The sequence below is a fragment of the Euleptes europaea genome, chromosome 2 (genome assembly GCF_029931775.1).
Source record: "Euleptes europaea isolate rEulEur1 chromosome 2, rEulEur1.hap1, whole genome shotgun sequence".
In the NCBI taxonomy this organism is placed as follows: domain Eukaryota; kingdom Metazoa; phylum Chordata; class Lepidosauria; order Squamata; family Sphaerodactylidae; genus Euleptes; species Euleptes europaea.
In genome coordinates, this window is record NC_079313.1 from 75735987 (window position 1) to 75754515 (window position 18529).

The following is an 18529-nucleotide window of genomic DNA, read 5'->3' on the forward strand; positions in this document are numbered from 1 at the left end:
GGGGAAGGGGGTGGCGTCCGTGCGGAAGGCACGCGGGTCGTTGGCGGCGGGGACTGATGCGACGTCAAGGACGGGAGTTTGGCGACGGAGCGGTGCGGTTTTGCGTTGTGCAATAAGTCAATAATTGATCTCGTGGCGCTTCAAAGTGTGGTCGTTTTGATTTGCTTTGGACATGTGCAGTTTTAGCTGGTATCCATTAGGACTATCCTGTGTTTATTAATGAATTTTTGTATATTACTTCGATCCCTTTTGTAATTAATGTTTCCTTTATTTATATACTGGTCGTAGACTGTAATAATAAAGAACCTTTGAAGTTTGAACCTTTGATTTGCTTTGGCATAGGCTTTCATGGACTGGAGTCTATTTTTTCAAATGTATAATATGTGTTCTTCGTTAGTAGTGCCACTTTAAGTAGGTGGTCACTTTAAGTTAGGGATAGTGTCACTTTAAGTGGGTTGTATTTAATATCCTAGGTCTCCCACCTGGAGATGATAGGACTAAACCTGCAGTTAAACTATTTATCCCTGTAATGTGAATTATTGACAGTGCAATCTCAAACAGAGTTACACCCTTCTAAATCCATTGAAGTCTGTAGGGTGTAACTCTGTTTAGGATTGCCATGCTAATTTTGTGGATAGTCAATAAAAGTTTGTCTGATGTTTTATTGTATCGTGGTTCCTAAAAGTTATTAATACCTGTATGTCGTAGCGACCATTCACACTGTGACCATGTATGATTAAGGGGAAGAGTCAAGGAAGTTGGTGCTGGTGAAAAGCCTGTTCAAATGCTGTTCAAATGTAACAAAACGAATATATGCTAACAATTAGGCAGGCAAAAAAAGGGGGGGGAATAGTGCTAGAGACATTTTTCTTTAAATACATCATATTCAAGAAACCAGCAAGGGAGGCAGTTGTGTTGTTACAGGCTGATCAAATGCACACTGATGTCTACATCATAGTTACAACTAGAATAATTAAGTCACAATCCTATACACTCTCAGAAGCAAAACAGAAAGAGCAATAGCCATAGAAACAAAAGATAATGTAGCAATGTCCCTACAGCATCTCTGATGACTTTGCTGCCACCCACCAACCACAGCAATGCACATTGACAATGTACTCATATGGAAAGCACCTGCAAGCATCTGAAAATACTGTTCAAATTGGAAATAGGATGTATTGCCAGATAGATCCTGGGTCTGATATAGCAAGGATAATGTGCAAAGGTTCGCGAACCAGACAGTTGATGGCAATCTCAGGGTTCTGTCATTCAGCAATCAACACAGGTTCCATCCCACTGCCTTAATTCCCAGAAGCTGAATCCCAGCTACTATTCATTCTTCCCCTGGGTCTTGCCCAGAATTTCAGTGTGTTCAAATTCCCCAGCTATAAAATTCCGTATAAGATTTTAAAAAGTGTATATAATAAAACCCAAAATATACAATTGAAATACACTTATACAATAGAATTACTTTTGCTCAATGTGGTTCATTATTGCATTCCTAGATTTTAGGTTGTAAAATCTTTTTAGCAATAAATTCTGAATCTATTTGTAAAGGTGTAATTTATTATTAATTAACTTCATCTATAGTGTGCATTTCTCACATTGTTTCCTCTCCAGAGAGCCAGCATGGTGTAGTGGTTAAGAGTGGTGGTATGGAGCAGTGAATTCTGATCTGGAGAACAGGGTTTGATTCCCTACTCCTCCACATGAGTGGTGGAGGCTGATCTGGTGAACTGGATTTGTTTCCCCACTCCTACACATAAAGCCAGCAGGGTGACCTTGGGTGAGTCACACTCTGTCAGCCTCACCTACCTCACAGGGTGTCTGTTGTGGGGAGGAGAAGAGAAGGTGATTGTAAGCCGGTTTGATTCTTCTTTAAGTGGTAGAGAAAGCTGGCATATAAAAACCAACTCTTCTTCTCCTCCATTTTACCCTCACATCAACCCCGCGAAGGAGGTTAAGATGAGAGTGTGTGACAGGCCCAAGATAACCTAGCAAGCTTCCACAGTGGAGTGGGGATTCAAATCTGAGTCTCCAAGATCCTATTCCGACATTCTGTCTGCTACCCCACGTTGGCTGTCGACAAGGCAATTTTATTCTCCTTCGAAATAACTGAGATATAAGGTACAGTGATGGGAAATGAAATCAATTCACTTCTGCAGATACTGTTTTGAGGGTTTTGCCTAAGCATGGGAAATTGCATGCTTATTTTCCTTTAGCACCGGATTCCTAATATTGACAGCAGCTCAGCGATGCTTCATTAATTGTGTGTAATTATATCTGACAGAGCCCATTGGGGCCACTCTGTAGACAGTTAAGAAGCCACAGCTGTTGTTTTTAAGGAGGTGTGTTTTCTATTTTGGCGGTTGCTCTTATTGCCTGGTGGGAATCTCTCTACACTACCCAGGACAGTGACACCCATCTGCAAATGACAAAGCAACGTATTCACCAATTGATTTTTGGAACAGTATTCCCAATAAATCCCTGACCTGGATGGCCCAGGCTAGCCTGATCTCGTCAGATCTCAGAAGCTAAGCAGGGTCAGCCCTGGTTAGTATTTGGATGGGAGACCACCAAGGAATACCAGGGTTGCTATGCAGAGGAAGGCACTGGCAAACCCCCTCTTTTAAGTCTCTTGCCATGAAAACCCCAAAAGGGGTCGCCATAAGTCGGCTGCGACTTGACGGCACGTTACACACACATTCCCAACAAAATTCCAGTTTTGAGAGTTGTGATGTTCCTTTCTGTCCTTGCTGGCTGTGTGAGCAACTCTCAGAACATTTCTCCATATCATATGTAGCATGACATCAGTGGTAAGCAGGTAGATGAAAAGTCTGATCCTGCTACACTGTCAGTTGCTATGCTGGGACTAACACCTGTGTCATATAAGCCTGATTCTATGCAAACCCAGCAACATGGAGAAAACAAAAGACATCAACAGACATGCACTGTAACCCTGGCAGCTACACCAGAACCCACAAATCATGGTGCGCATTGACGATTCCATGTTAACCATGTATGGAAGGTAGCAATCAACATACGGCAGTAAATGTCACCCTACCTGGAACATACTCTCCCATCCGCTAGCAATTCAAAACAGATATAATGGACTGTGCTCTGCCATTTGACTGGAAGGGAAGAAGGGGAAATATCTTGAAGGTTGGAATAATAAGAGAGGGTATGTTGGCAAGAGGCAGGAGAAGGGATCTAGGGGGATTGTAGAGTAGGAATAGGTCTAGTATTTGAGATTTTCTGTCATTAGATGACTGTAAAAAGGGCTGTATTGGGCTTGTATTATAAGTAACACTGCATTAACAGAGTTTTATAGTAATGCTGTCAGCTCCACTCTTCCTGGAGACTGAAACTGGAATTCACTGCCAGTGGTCATAGAGATGGTGATGAGCATAGATATCTTTAAAAGGAAGTTAGATAGCTTCATGGAGGAGAGGTCCATCGCAGGCTATGATCTATGGTGACTAAAGGGAATCTCCATATTCAGAGGAAGAATGCCAGTGTTGGGAGGCAGCATCAGGGGAGGGTCTTGGCCTCTGTGCCCTGCTTGTTGGCCCTCCAGGGCAACTGGGTGGTCACTGCATAAAGCAAGTAGGTGGACCAGACGTACTACTGGTCTGATCCAGCAAGTTTTCCTTATGTTCTTCTATTAAGCACCTAAGTCTGCATCCCATCTTTTGGAAGCAAACAAGGCAAAGTAAGGTATCATGGTGCTAAGAAAGTGCTCTGACATCTAAAAATAGTTTCTGTCCGGCTGGTCATGATCGATAGCTATCAGAGAGCCAATGTGGTATAGTGGTTAGACTTGGACAGAGGAGACCAGCATTCAAATCCTCTTCACCCATGAAGCTCACTGGGTGAACTTGGGCCGGTCACTCTCCTTCAGCCTGACTTACCTGACAGCGTTGTTGTGAGGATCAAATGGAATAAGAGAGGATCAGGAAAATGGTCCAGAACTAGAAGTTTAGGATGAAGTATTGTAAAAACATATCACATTAATACACTGACTAATCTGTAGGAGACAAAAAATACATCTTCAATAGTCTTTGGGTCTTGTTCTGCATGTTCTGTCTGTACAATGGCTGGTAGAAAATGTGCTAAAAGAGACAGTATGAAGGCTGGATGCTTGTATAGGTCTCCTTTCTTGTAAATTTTCTGGGAACTAGCCTTTCCGCACAGCAACCGAAGTCCCATAAGAGCTAAGGAATAAAAGGGGGCCACATTAGAAAGTGGTCACTCTTCTGCCAACCAGTTTCACAGGTTGTCTTCTCTTCTGAAACTACTTCTGTCGTAGAAATCCAGCACCTTGTTAGAAAAGACCTCTCTCCCTCCCTACCAACAGTGAAAAGTCAGGCTCTTCTTGTTTCTGTTGCCAGGCAACCCCTCTCAGAGATTCTCCAGAAATCACCTCCTGGCGGTGTCCCTAAACCTAGACCCACTGTGTTGCAGTGGGGGTGGGGAAGAGGTCTATCAATATTTTAATAAGAAATACAATATTTCTTAAAGGCGTTCACTTGCTTTCAATAAGGTTTACTCCCAAGTAAGTATGCATAGGTTCATAGCTTTACAGTGCAATCCTGTGTAGAATTACACTAGTAATTCTGCATTGGATTGCACAGTTAGACAGGGATCCTAAGTAGGTATGTTCTATGGGGTTTACTCCCAAGAAAGTGTTTTTAGGATTGCACTGATATAAAGATATAAGTTTACTAAGTTTAAGGGGAAAGTGAGTAATAGAAGTATAATGATGTTTGATAGTTAAGAATGACACATTATAGAAATTAAGATTATAGTGTTTAAGAGAAATACAAACAGAATATGGGTCATCTGAGCAGTTTAATTAGAATATAATTGCGGGATAGATGGTAGAAATAATAAAGCTATGCTCTACTCAGACCAGAGTAAGGTACATGAATGGTAGTGTAATGTTTGATGTGTTAGGTCAAGTGTAAGTGATTTTGTATGGTGTATGTATTTTGTGTGTTGTATGTATTGTGTTTGTTTTGATGTTTGCACCGATGTAAGTTTAAAATAAAAAATAATAAGGATTGTACTGACAGTGTGACATTTCAGCTTCTTCACAGATCAAGGCTAGTTGTGTCACAAGCAAACAAGGTTTAGATATATTCAGGTGCCAACGCAATTTCTTATATGTACTTATCAGTTAATCCCATCGTAACCTACAAGAGGGGATGTAAGTGCAATGCCGGTATGCCACTGTCACTTAGGATGTCAATACCCTGTCATTCAGGTGTCAGGGACACTTGAAATGCCCTTCCACTAAAGCCACTTGCAGACAGAGATGAACAGTTAGAGGTTGTTAAAGAATACCATGGAACTTTTCAACCTTTCAAAGAGAAAAAAATTATTAGCCATCAGACTTCAAAGGACCCCCATTTTTATTTAAAAGATTTCAAGGAACTCCAAGCTTAGTGATGTTTGTTTATATCAGAAGGAAAAAATTTACTCCTGTGTACTGCTCTGAAGACTGTTTGATCAGTACCATTTTCTAAATCAGTGCTTCAACTTTGTCCTCAGCTTTGAATATAATTATCACTACCTCTTGTAAACTCAACAGCAGGGTTGCCTAAATCCTCTTTCTTATATTCTGCCAAGGCTCCTGTGCCTTAACAATTGCACAAGAGGCAGAAATTCAGCAGGATTAGCTTTTCTTTCCATAGAAAATCAGCAATAGGGAAATCTACAACTATTAAATTTCCATTTTACAGTAGTGTTGCCCAGTTTACAGCCCTTTTAAGGTGTAGCTTGGGTTTGGGAAGGCTGCCACACACAAATTGAATCCTTGCCCATCATGGCTCACAGTAGCTGATAGATTTGCTGGCCAGGATTAATAACTTCTCTGGATAAGAGGTAAGCTCTCTCTATTGTTAAAAGAATTGGCTGTATATCCTTTATTTAAAACACACACACACACACACACCACACCTAATGAAAACAAGGCAAAATTGTGGACCTGCACCTAATCCACTAATTGGATAGCTGAGGACCTAATCCACTAAATAGCTGAGGACAAAGAGCAGCTCTAAGCATTCCCCAACCATGTTTCATTTCTTGACCCATTTCAATCTAGCGCCAGACTAATAGTAGACTATAGTAGCAGCACTGGTGGATGATCTATACCTATCATTACCAACCTCCAGGTAATAGCTGGAGATCTCCTGCTATTACAACTGATCTCTAGCCAATAGGGATCAGTTCACCTGAAGAAAATGGCCGCTTTGGCAATTGCACTCTTTGGCATTGCAGTCCCTCCCCTCCCAAACCCCGCCTTCCTCAGGCTCTGCCCCAAAAACCTCCTGCCGGTGGCAGACAGGCACCTGGCAACCCTATCTATGCCAGGGGTGTAAAACATAAAGCCCAGGGGCCAGATCCAGCCCCTTGAGAGTTCTTATCTGGCCCCTGAGCCAGCCAAGGCAGATACTCCCACACACTCTCGATCTGCGCTGGCGAGGCATGGCCCAGCCCAACCAAGTGACACTGATGGAATGTCCGTCCGCCCCTCGTAACAACTGAGTTCAACACCCCTGATCTATGCCTAAAGATAGACAAGGGGAACACCTCCATGATAATTCTGTTAGACCTGTGACTCAGGTCGAATGGTCATTTACTTTAATAGGATAAATCCTGGTGAGCCACTGCTCTGGAGGATTATCTGTCCCAGAACCACCCTGCTCAAAGACTTCCTATCCCATTCCCCAATTCTTCCTATAGCACCCCCTCAGGCAGGCTTGCCAACTCCCCTGCTATGGTTGGCGATCTTCTGTTGCTGCCTCCTGGCTCACACTGCAGTTTGAATGAACCGTGGGGGTGGGTATGGGTGAAAGACATTGTGTGTGTCGACATCACTTCCAGCTAAAACCCAGAAATCCAAGAGCATCAGTGATGTCACACCAAATCTCTATGGTTTTATCAGCAAAATACTAGAGCATTGGTGACATCACTTCCGAGGTTTAGTTGGAAGTGGCATCACTGATGCTCTAGGATTTCTGGGTTTTAATCAGAAGTGAGGTCAATATGTATACAACATTCTCCTCCACCCCCATGCCCACCCCCTCAAAGTCTCCCGGGGTTGCAGAAATCTGCCTAGTAACCCTACTGGGAGGCACCTTCTCACCTGTGCTTTGCTTCCCTTCTTGCTACCAGGCTGGAGTACCAAATTTGCCATTGTAGCAGCCAGGACATTATGGGACCAGGGCCTGAGGTCAAGCTGTGGCTGCCACAAGCAGGAAAACAGTATGGCTGAACCTGGCCAGCCTAGGCCAGCACCTCTGTGGTGAAGCACTGCAGGCTTCTGTGGCTCTTGTTCAATCACACTGGTTTTCTCTTTTTTCAGCAGCTGCCATCAAACCTGTTGGTCAGGGAAGGCTGCAGAGCCCCACTGCCACCGCATCACCACGTCCTAGGCTTGCTATTTGCCAGCTGGCAGCAAGCAACCCCCCACCTTTGATACAGGCTTCTCAACTCTAGGTCATGAAATGCCTGGAGATTTTGGAGTACAACCTGAGAAGGCCAGGGTTTGGGGGAAGGGGAGGGATCTAAGCCAAATATAATGCCATAGAGTTAGCCACCCAAAGCAGCTACTTTCTGCAGGAGAACTGCTCTTTGTATTCTGTAAATCAGTTATATTTCCTGAAGTCTCCATGCCCCACCTAGAAGTTGGCAACTCTACTTGATAATTTGAAGAACAGGAGAAAAATGGGGGGTATGGTATGGTGTGGCATTGATGGCGATGCTCTAGGAATTTCCCCTAGTCCCTATTGGGAAATTCCTAGACCATCACCAGGAAGTGACATCACATCCTCCAGGTAGTAAAGTGAAAGTCCTCTGCCTGAGACCCCGGAGAGCTAATGCCTGTCAGAGTAGATAGTACAGACTCTCATAGATCAACGGTCTGACTCAGAATACTGTAGGTTCCCATGTCCTGAACACTTACAAGCTCTGGACAAATAGATGAGAACAACAAATTGGATCTGAATTCAGCCAAGATGGGGGTGATGCTAGCAGTGTAAGGGAATTTACTTTTGACATGCGAGGCTACCATTGCCCTATCTAAGGTTAACTGCCTATTGGTACCCCGAATCCTAACATGCTTTTTCAGAAGCAGGCAGTAGGTGTTGTCAGTATACTTTTCCCACTTGTGTCTCTGTGATGAGCTGAGGGGGCAGAGAGGCAAGAGATGCTGTGACAGTTATGGTGATGAAAAGGGGCTCAGGCGTCTCGGTGGCTGGGAAGGAGGGGCTCAGGAATAGGCTCCCCATCTGCTTCTCTTTCCCATTTCCTTCTGAATAGAATCTTTTATGATCTTTGTTTACATACATCTGTTTAATCAGTTGTGTCTCAGGAGGTAATTGTTAGGGTTTTTTTTTTTTTTAATTTGTTGCTGTTGCTTTTTGGGGGGGATAAGCTATTGTCCTTTTTTTGTATTATTCTGCAGTTTTAAAATTAAGACAAATAATGTGGAGGGGGAAGCATCTAATTTGGTACCCCCACCCCGGTTCTTTGCTGAACCAATAGAAACTGGCAAGTGTATACTGAAAAGGAAGCTTAGGCAAGCAGGGATTTCTCCACCTGGAGGCACACTGTCAGCCATTGTTGATGTTAGAAGAAAATGTCAGAATCACAGTGAACAATCATAGGATGCCTGATTGACTGCTTCCTTTACTTCTTGTGCTTTCATCCAGAAGCCAAGATGTCACTCAGTGTCTTTCAGACCTTAAACTTCTCCCTCCCTCTGTTTGTCTCTTCATGCCTAATGCAAACAGCATTCTGAATTTCCATAATTCATAATCATAATAAACCTTTAATGGCATGTAATGATGTAGTCTATGTGTGTTGTTTTAACTCAGCTTCATTGTTGTTTAAATTGATATTACACCTTGTTGCCTGTGTGAGCTGCCTTGAGTCTGAGAAGGCAGTAAATGCTTTAAATAAATCTCAGTTGTATCCTTTAATGAGACTGGAAAAAAATGTGATACTCTGAATGAGCATCTTTCCATTTTTCCTCTCTCAAGACGTCATCTTGGCTTTCCTGCTCTGTCACTGTCCTGCTATAATTTTTCATCTGGGTAAATCTCACATATGAAACCCCTCACCAGGGTAGACTTGGTATCTACTACCTCAAACCAGAGGCGTGTCCTTGCCAGTCGGTTGATCTACTGCTATTTCTTTCCCTCATGCTGTGTTGCGAGGAGCAAGAACCTCTTCTTCCTCCCTACCAGCATTCTCTCTTTTGGAAATATTCAAGGACTACCTACTGACAACATACTACAATATTGTATGCAGATTAGATATGTTCTGCCATAGTTCTGAATGTTTGATTTGCACAGATACCTTAAAGTATGGTAATGAGAGGTTAGAAGTATAAGATAAATCACAAGTTGTTCATGGTCTTCCATGGCTGATCCTCCCATTATGTATTTACCTCTGACCCTTCGCCAAATACTTACCTCAATACTTTGGTCAGATTAAATGAACCCTGAAGTACCACCCAACCCCATTATACCCAATTATCCTCCATCCTGTGGAGGATGTCAAATCCATTAACTTCACATGCATTATTTCTACAGCTCATCATTTGTCTTTCTGCTTCACACCTCTCATAAACTGCAGAGAAGCTTATCACAAATGGGTATAAATTCTCTATCCCTGGAAAAAGAAAGACAATGATTTCCTCTTTAAAAAAAAATCAGTTCCTTAGATTTCCAAAATTACTCTGAGACAAATTAGAGAGGCAGCTAAGTGGCTCCTGCAGAGAATCAGGTGCCCAGCTATCTTTTATCAAGGGGGTAATCTTTGCGGATCATGATACAGATTTGCAGGGAGACTGAATTAGGCAGTGTTATTACCACTTATATCATGGGGTCCTGCAGTGAAAAAAGAAGGCAAAATTGCCAACAGACATCAACAGCACTGAGGGGAAGATAGAAAGTGCCAGTTCTCCAGGAAGAAATTTCTGTTCACTAAACAGGATAATTGCATGGGGGAAAAGCACATACATTAAAAAAAATCCTAATTCTGTGATTGAATTCATTCTGTGTGAACAATAATATTGCAACTTAAGTACTGTCAAATATTTACTGTCTTTGTATTATAGATTTTGCTGCCAAGATCCATGTTTTCTGAAAAGCAAAAGGAATGGGAGTAAACAAGATTAGAAACTAATAGAACATTGTGGCAAAGAAGGAAGAGGAGCTGTGGCTCAGCAGTAAAGAATCTGCTTCACATGCAGAATGTCCCAAGTTCAATCCCCGCATGTCCAGTAAAAAAGATCACTTACCAGTTGATGTGAAAGAGTTCTGCAGGAGATTCTGGCGAGCTGCTTCCTGTCAGAGCAGACAATACTGACCTTGACAGACCAGTGGTCTGACTCAGGCCTTTCATGCATGGTTGTTACCCTTGCGGTCACCCACCCCCACTACTTTGAGGCTTTGTTTTGATTATGCATGCATTTCCCAACCTTCAGAGGTCGCCTAGCTCTCCCCGCTCATTTCCCCTGTGTTTTCTGGATGTTGTTTAGCCAGCATCCAGAAAACATGGGGAAAATATGTGGAAACATGTGGGGAGAGCAAGGCAATCTCTGAAGGTCGGAAAATGCATGCATAATCAAAACAAAGCCCCGAAGTACTAAGTGGGGTGAACGCGAGGGAAACAGCCATGCATAAAAGGCCGCTGTCGAAGGCAGCTGCATGTGTTCTTGTGAATGCAACAGATGCGTAGATGTGGTTCACTCTTCCTCAGTTCCATTATGGGTTTTAAGCTTTTTTACATTTACTTACACATTCCCAAGTTTTCCTTGTTTGAGACTTTTAAAAAAAGTTGAGATATTAGGTTCCATGCCGGGATGATTCTGCTAAAGGTCAGTTATGAAAAGATCACACAGCCTTGGATATGGAAATGCATATGGGTGCAATGAAGCAAAGGAACATAGAGTTTCCCATTGGTTTCAGCCATGTAAAACATTGATTGATAGCCTGATGCTGTTGATTTATAGCTTCTTGCAAATGCAAACCCCCAGTCCTCTTTAGTGAACACTTGGGAAAGCAAGGTCAGGTGATCGGATGCAAGAAAGGAGCTAGAAAGACAATAAAGCAACCTGTCCCCTCTCTCACAGCAGCAGAAGTAACATGATTTTGTTAATCTATTGAGGTATTATACCCCCTAAATGGGGACCCAGTGCAGCTTACAATATCATTCTACTCTTCTGCATTTTATCCTCACAACAAACACTCTATGAGGTAGGTAAAACTGAGAAAGAGTGACTGGTCCAGTATCATCCAGCGAGTATCAAGGGTAGAGTAGGGATTTGAACCTCAGTCTCCCAGATCCCAGTTCAGAAATTTAACCACTCCACAACACAAGGGAATGATGCAAAAGGCACAGTTTTATTTGCTCAAATGAAGGAGATTGGAAGCAGTTCAACCAACACTGTTTACTAAAGGTTTATTTGTGATTATTACTAAAGATTTATTTCTCATTACCACGAGGAGCATATTTTGTGTGTGCGGGGGTTGTGTTTGTTTCTTTTTTAGGAAAGAGGAGTGATGATAAATAGCTACTAGGGCTGCGCATACTGGTAAACCTGAACCAAAAATAAACCAGAAGTTAGCAGTTTTGACAATATTCGGGTTTTGGCCGAATACGAAAACCTGGGAATCTGCCCGAATAGATATTCAGCTTTTCAGGTTTCAGCTATTCACCTTTGCTCAGATGCACAGTTTTGTGCCTTTTCCCATTTTTCTATCTTTGACTGGTTTTGATAGGACCCCATAGTTGGAGCCTGTCATGAGTCAGCCTGCTGAGGCTACCTCAGAGGAAGAGGACCTGGAAGCAGCAGACAGTAAAAGGGAAGAACCACAGCAAGCTGAGCAGGCACAAAGAGATGAATGTTCCCCCTGCCTACAATCATCCAGGGCAGGGGACTCACCTGCATCTGACAGCAGCCCTCCACAGCCTCTGGAGCAGCAATGCAGGAAGAGCAGTCCTACTCGAGTGTAGGAGAAGTGCTAGGTTGCAAGCACAACTAAGAGCACTGCAAGCTGGCAAGTGAGGATAATGAGCCTCCTCCGGCAAGGGTGCTTTCATCACCCTTCAGTGGATTAATCTGGATAGCAGAAGGGTCATTTTAAAAGATGGGCTCACCCAATCCCATCTGGAGGGCTATACCTTCCAAATAAAAAGCACAAGCTTCAACAGCTGTTGATCTGGCTTCTGAAGAAGACTTCTCACCAGCGCAGATGTGCAATCTCCTTCAGAAGAGCCACGTTAGTCATTACTTCGGCTGGCTCCAATATCACCCCCCCCCCCATGAAAATGTGCTCTCAAACTGAAGGTCACCCTGACTAGAGGCTTTGTTTCCCAGCACTGTGACCATCTCTTGAAATCAGATTTTTGATGACCACAATAAAGGACTGTTTGCAGGATGTCATTTACCACCAAAGAAATGTTTTCTGTTTCCTCTCTCCCCACAGCAGCAGCGGCAGTGCTCCCAGACAACCACCTGAATCCTCTTTCCCCCACACACACACACACAGCATCAATGACAGTGATGGATATCCCAAAATCACGATGGACCTCTCAACTACAGAGATCAGTTCCCCTTAGGGTTGCCAGTTTCACCCTGTTCCCTCCCCCCTTGCCTTTTACTCACAAAAGCCAAGCCTAGCAACTGCCACTGAGGGAATCTATTTGTTAAAGCTACAGATGCTCCTTTTATCATTTTGAGTTTTTTAAAATATTTTTTTAGATTTCACATTTTCCTGCATACCTGGGGACCTTTTCAGGTTTGTAAAGAGATCTGTCACCTGTTCACAGCTCCAGTTATCGATCTAAGTATTCAAAGATTTGACTGACTTGGCTATTAGAACATAAGATATGTATGATATAGGGATTTTCTCATTCTCCACCAAAGTAATCCAAATTATGAAACCAGGGGCCCACTCTTGAGAGGACTGTGATGCCCTCATATTGGTGACTTGGATGCTATGAGACATCATTCCAGGGACAGAACAGTGCCAGGTCCACTCAGGATCCTACTCATATCTATTCAGTGGGCTTTACACCAAGGAAAATGTTTTAGAATTGCAACAGTATAGGAGCTTACGATACAAGTCTGCAGAGAGGAAGGAATAGATTTATGGATTCCTTTATACTCTTTGACAATCTAGCAAGTGGCCTGTAGCTTCAGTTAGATTCCCCCCAGAGCCTCACACAGCACCATCAAATTCCAGTGAGGTAGCTAGTTTATTGCAGCAAAAGAAGTCCTATAGCACCTTAAAGACTAATAAATGTATTGCAACATAAACTTTCATGGACCTGATGGCATCTGACAAAGTGGCTCAAGTCCACAAAAGTTTATGTTACATTAATTGATCTGGTATTTAAGGTGCTATAGCACCATTCAATGAAACATACAATGTAAATGGGCAAAAACGCACGGTCGCTTTATTCCCTGTTTCAGCCAGGATCGAACGCACATTCGGTGAAAACGCATGCATTCGATCCTGGCTGAAACAGGGAATAAAGGAGGCTAAAATGCAGTGCAGAGGAAGGCACTGGCAAACCACCTCTGCTAAGTCTCTTGCCATGAAAACCCCAAAAGGGGTCACCATAAGTCAGCAGCGACTTGATGGCGCTTTACACACACACAAAGCGACCATGCGTTTTCGCCCTATGAGACAGGAATTACATTTATATACTCCGGTGCTCCTCTAGGCAAACTTTACTTGATTGAAAAGTGATGATTACCAGCAGTAAAAAACAACAACAAAACCCAACAAAAAACCCAACAGGATTTAACAGACAGAAGGACCATCAAAGGTGGTGATAACTTTGAAAGAGGTGTCAATGAATGAACTCTGTGGCAACCTTCTTCCCTTAAACCCTTTCAGATTACAAGGGAATGGGCTTCTTCCAGCAACTTTTGCTCTCTTCAGTAAAGAAGGCTCTGTAAACATGCTTTCTGAGCTCAGTGGACACCTGTATGATGAATGATCAAGGAAAGGGCTTGTTCAGGTTCTCAGGAAGGTCATGTCATATCACATATTTAGGTATCTCTGGGCTAATGAACTGCAGCGATAATGGGAGCTGTTCTGCTTTCCCACTTCGGCAGTGCAATCCTATGCAGTTTTTCCAGCCTAAGCCCATTTATTTCAATAGTCTTAGATTGGTATAACTGCATAGGACTGCATTGTTAATCTCACAAAGTTTGTAGGCTTAAATAATTCCCTTGCTTTAGTTCCCTGCTAGTCTCGGTAGGCTTGACTAAGTCTGTGTACAAGTACAATCCATGGTCATATGGCAGTCAGCAAAAAAAGGCAGAAGAAAACATTACTGCATTGTGACAATTAGCACAGTCTAATTAAACTATTGCCTTCCGCTCAGGCTGTGCTGATGAACTGGGCTTGCATATACTTTACTGACATTCCAATAAAGAAATGAATCTGTTAATTACATAACAAATCAACAAGGGGTACGAAAGGACATGGAGCTGGTCTTTGAACACTATCAGCAAAATAAGGCTTATAAAGTTGTTTGGGTGTCGGAAACTTTAAAGAGGCTATTGGTGCCTGATAGTTCATCTAGGATTTGTCATGACAAATCTTAATGTTAAATGAAGATGCAAAAATGTCTTTGAACCTCTCCCAGAGCATTCCCACACAGGATTTGAGAGGGGTCTTAAATACTCCCATCCTTTTCAGCTGATAGTTACACAACAAGTCTCATGGGACCTACAAGCGACCTGCATCTATCTCTTGCCTGCCTAGAATAAGTGTGGAGTTGCTGGCTATGGCTTAGGGTGGTGTGAGAGATCCCCTCTCTCTGAGTTTACTTCTCCAAATCAAATGTTCAGACGTTGATAAAGAAACAAAGGATTTATTGAAGACATCAGGAGATGAGACAGGCACAGGTAGCAAGTTGCAAGTGAGGGGCTAATCGGGTTTACAGAATATATTGACTCCAGGGCACTGGGGCACTGGGGTTCACACTTATTGTTATGGGAAGTTACAAGCTTGGCATAATACAAAACATCAGACGAGTCCCAGGAAGTCTGGTGAAGCTATCACACTTCCAAGGCCGCATCGGCCTGAGGGAGTACTGACAGGAAGAACAGCGGGGGGGAAGATACTTGGGGCAATCAGGCCTGGCGCCTGAGACCAGAAGGTGTGAACTGCTTTTACGAGTTCACTGATAGCAGGTGATGGGAAGCAGAGACACATAAACAGAGACCCTCACATTCTGCTCCCCTTAAGGCCCCCCTCCGGGGTCCTCGAGAGGGCGAGGCTTATCGGGATAAGCGAGGTGGAATTCTCGGACCAAGCGAGGGGCCGCCATGTGGGGTGCGGCCACCCACTCGTCGTGAGCGGACCCAAGGTTTTTCCAACGAACAAAGTAAAACAGTTTCCCCTTCTTCCATTTGGAATCTAAGACCTTGGATATTTCCAGATGGGTATCCCCTCCTACCACAGTAGGAATCTCATGGTCGGGAGGGGGGTGGAACTGGGGAGCTGCCACATAAGGTTTGAGGAGACTAATATGAAATACGGGATGGACTCCCTTGAGGGTCTTTGGGAGTTTCAGTTCCACGGTAACCTCATTGATTCCTCTGGTAATGGGGAAAGGTCCCACATAACGGTCGCTCAGTTTTTTGCAGGGACGAAGAGAGCGGAGGTTTTTGGTGGACAGATACACTTGCTCCCCCACCTTTAGCTCCCATCCTGGAGACCGGTGTTTGTCTGCCTGTTCCTTGTACTTGCTTTTTGCCTTCTCAAGATTTTTGAGCAGCCATGGCCAGGTAGATTTAACTGCCTGAATCCACTCCTGAAGATCAGGGGTGGTTTGGAGCTCTGGCGTGACGGGGGCGGAACCGAAAGGACCGAATTCCGTCCCGTATATTACTTGGAAGGGACTAAAGCCGGTAGAGGAATGAGGCGCATTGTTGTACGCATATTCGGCGAATGGCAGCAGGTCGACCCAGTCATCCTGGTGGAAATTTACATAGCAACGCAAATAACATTCTACCACCGCATTTACTCGTTCCGTTTGACCATCCGTCTGGGGGTGATAGGCGGAAGACAAACCCTGTTCCTCCACCCCCATGAGCTTTAGGAAGGCTCGCCAGAATTTGGCAACAAACTGGACCCCCCGGTCGGAGAGGACCTTCCTCGGGACCGAGTGTAGCCTGAGGACATGTGTAACAAATAGTTTAGCCAAACCCTGGGCTGAAGGAAGACCTGCACATGGAACAAAATGGACCTGTTTGGAAAAAAGGTCCGTGATTACCCAGAGAACCGTTTTTCCCCGACTAGGAGGTAGGTCGGTGATAAAATCCATGGCTATGACTTCCCAGGGGCGGGAGGGGTTCTCCAGCGGTTTGAGAAGCCCTGGGGGTTTTCCCATCCGTTTCTTAGCTGTGGCGCAAGTGGGGCAGCTGCGCACATACAGCTCCACATCGGCTCTCATACCGGGCCACCAGAACTGCCTCCGTACCAGGTGAAGTGTTTTTATGAAACCAAAATGACCTGCCAACCTGGCACCATGTACAAGTCCCAATACCTCTTTGCGAAGGGGGGATGGGACATACAGTTTTCCCCCTTGCATCCACCAAGTGTTGGTTCGTTCCAGGCCAGTAGGGAGGAGATGGTGCTCCTCCTCCTGTAAGGAAGCGTCCCGGAGCCGCTGTTGGAAGGCTTCCGGGATACCTTTGAGCATAGGGGGGGTCTCTGGTCGATGGGCTTGGGACCGGGTAGTGACGGCTAAGCTGGGGACCTCCCCACGCTGCTCGGGAGTGAACAGGGAGTCGACAGGGCGATCGAAATCGTTGCGATACTGGGGAAGTCGTGACAAAGCGTCGGCTAGGGCATTTTCCTTGCCCGGGACATGTTTGAGAGTGAACCGGAATTTGGCGAAAAATTGGGCCCACCGAATTTGTTTGGCGTTGAGCTTTCTAGCTCCCTTGAGAGCCTCGAGATTCTTGTGATCGGTACACACTTCAAACGGCAGTTCGGCACCTTCTAAGAAGTGTCTCCATATGGTGAGGGCATGTTTGACCGCCGCCGCCTCCTTCTCCCAAATAGCCCAGTTGATTTCGGACTGGGAAAACTTTTTGGAGAAGTAGGCGCATGGTCTCAACCGCCCCCCTTCATCCCTCTGCAATAGGGCCCCGCCCATGGCCACATCCGAGGCATCCACCTGCACCACGAAAGGCTTGGTGCAATCCGGGTGAGCCAAAACGGGTTCGGATGAAAAAAGTAGCTTTAAACGTTCAAAAGCCTGCTGGCACTGGGGGGACCATTGCAAACGGGCTGAGGGAAGCGCGGCGCTAGCCCCCTTGTCCTTGGTACGCAACAGGGCAGTGAGAGGAAGCGCAACTTGGGCAAAGTTGGGAATGAAGTTTCGGTAAAAGTTAGCGAATCCCAAAAACTGCTGAAGCTGGCGGCGGGTAGTGGGGGGTTCCCAATCTCGCACCGCCTGGACCTTTGCGGGGTCCATTTCTAACCCTTGGTGGGAAATCACGTACCCAAGAAATGTAATGGAAGGTTGGTGGAACTCACATTTGGATACCTTAGCATACAGTTTGTGCTCCCGCAGCCGCTGGAGCACTTCTCGCACTAGGCGCACATGTTCTTCCATGGTTTCAGAGTAAATAAGGATGTCATCGAGAAATACCACCACCCCCCGAAACAGCAAATCATGTAAAACCTCATTAATCAATTGCATAAACACACTGGGAGCCCCCGAAAGTCCGAACGGCATGACTAGGTATTCAAACATTCCAAAACAGCTGGAAAAGGCCGTTTTGGGTTCGTCTCCTTCTTTAATGCGAATGCGGTGGTATGCTTCCACCAAGTCCAGTTTGGTGAAGATTCGGCCCTCCTTCAATTGTGCTAGAAGGTCGGGAATAAGAGGAAGAGGGTAAGCGTTAGACTGGGTGACCGCGTTTAGCCTACGAAAGTCAATACACAGTCTTAGATCTCCCGTTTTTTTCTTCACAAAGAAGGCTGGGGCCGAATAAGGAGCTTTGGAAGGGCGTATGAAACCCCTCGCCAAGTTGGCATCCAGATAGTCCCGTAACACCGCCTTCTCACTAGGGCTCATGGGATAGACCTTCCCTTTAGACAGCTTGCCTTCCCCCACAATTTCGATGGCACAGTCCGTCTCTCTGTGGGGAGGTAGTTCGTCACATTCTCTAACATCAAAGACATCCGCAAACTGCGAGTATTCTGAGGGCAGTTGATGAGGAACGGAGGTTGGGGTGGGGGACCCTACCAATGCGGCGGCCGGAGTCCTGAGTACCCGTTCCTTATCATGCAACCCACAGGGGCTTTCGGGAAACGAGAGCACCCGTTTAACCCAGTCGATGGAGGGGTTGTGTCCCCGTAGCCAGTTCATCCCTAATACCACTGGGGTTACAATAGGGGCGATGGTAAAATACAAGCGTTCCCAATGTTCTCCCACAGACATAATCACGGCTGCAGTTCGGTGGGTCACTGGGCCC